The 1,753-nt window shown below is 39.8% G+C and overlaps 1 pseudogene; it reads left to right on the forward strand.

The window, feature by feature from the left end:
* The first annotated feature begins 771 nt into the window (after positions 1 to 771).
* Positions 772 to 1,322, forward strand: LOC143406561 (gem-associated protein 6 pseudogene; annotated as a pseudogene).
* The last annotated feature ends 431 nt before the right edge of the window (positions 1,323 to 1,753 follow it).

Consider the following 1,753-nt stretch of genomic DNA (forward strand, 5'->3'; position numbering starts at 1 on the left):
TCTTTCTTGTGCTATACCTTACCTGTGGTCTCCCCATCTTTCCTCTGCGCTGGCTGTTGTGAATATGCATGAGGCTTATGAATTCATCTTGAGCCACTCTGTTAATGATGGGAAGGTTTCCCCACAAGCCTTTGCCTTTCCCTGCTCCTCCTCTCTCTTTCTTACAGCCAGACTTCAGGTAGCTCACTTTTTCACTTGGTAAGATCCTTTGAGCTCCCTCCACCTTTGAATTGCCTTTGATCTAGTATGGGGCAATTGATAGATTGTGGTTTGGAATTCAACAATTCACAGACCCACTCCTATGTTATCTACTTCTTAGCTGGGGAACTTTGGATTTGTGGTTTGTCTTCTCTGAGTCTTAAATTTTCTAGTCTGTCAAGAAAGGCGGACTTAGCCTTCCAAAGACTAAGGTAGGGGAAAGCAGTCACTGCAGGTTGATCCATTATGTTTGTGCAAGCAATGCCTATTACCTTGTCAATCAATTTCAAGACTATACCCTTTGGCATTAATCAAAACCTACCTGTCCCATGATCTGCTCCTTAGAATTCAAAACATAAACAAAATAAAATCAGAATCCTCCATCTACTTCCTTCCAGCATATGGCCATCTCAGACCAAGAATCTCTGTATGGAAACTGCTGTCTTGTAAAGAGATTTGTCCAAGAAAATTTATTAAACAAAAAAAAAAAAATAACGGTCCTTGGGGCACTTGCGGGGGAGCCCAACGTTCCCACTGCTCTTTGCCTGGTTTGCGAGGATTAAGTACCACGTGGTATCGAACCCAGTGCCTCATCCATGCTAGATTTAGCCACCTGGAACTATGAGTGAATGGATGAAGAAAAGCCCCTTAGAATGGCAAGACTACCTTGACAAAGAAGTCAGAGTGATAGCCAGTGAGAAGAAGGAGTATAAAGGATGCTTTTAACTACAGATCCAGTCTCTGCCAATATTGTCCTAGTGAACTTCCTTGAAGATGGCAGCTTGTCTGTGACTGGAATTATGTGACATTCTGTGTGAACTGTTGAAATTGTGAATGAAGGGGATCATGGAGTAAGAGAGAAACTGATGCATTTGTTCATGTCTGGAAACTGCAAAGCTTACAGCCCTGAAGATCTGGAAAAGAGAAATAATAGCATAAAGAAGTGACTTGAGAAGAGTCACATCCCCAACACTAAACAGGGAGATACACAAAGGACTCTCTGAGTGACTGGGGTCTTGACTATAGATCCACCATATGGTCCAGAAAATTGCAGCAGCTCTAATGAGATTATTCTGTTCTGGGTTCAGGATCTTATTTAAGGACATCTTGTAGCTTCCCAGTGAGAGGTCAAGAACTGTGGATACACTAATTGAAACTGACTTCATTTTTTTTTTGTTCTGTCATGTTATCTTTTTAATTTAAGTACATCATATTGTGAGCCTTCAAAAGTATATGAGTATTGGTGTGTTCATTTTTGTGTATAATTTAATTTTTTGTTATTTTGGCAAAATCGAAAGAGTGAATTGTGAATGCTAATTTTGTTGATAAGTCAATGAACTAATTGGTATAAGGATAGTATCACATGCAATGAAATTAGCAGAAAGAAGTCAGAATTTTAAGGGTAATTTTTTTTTTTGGATGGGGATACACTCCCCCTCCATTTTTTTCCAGAACAGGTGATCAAACTGGGCTGTATACCCCCAGCTAAGTGTATCTCAACCCCACTTCACCTTTTTAAGGCAAAATATGTATTTGTAAAAATATAATATGGCAG

Source organism: Callospermophilus lateralis, chromosome 1 (genome assembly GCF_048772815.1).
Source record: "Callospermophilus lateralis isolate mCalLat2 chromosome 1, mCalLat2.hap1, whole genome shotgun sequence".
NCBI classification, from domain to species: Eukaryota; Metazoa; Chordata; class Mammalia; order Rodentia; family Sciuridae; genus Callospermophilus; species Callospermophilus lateralis.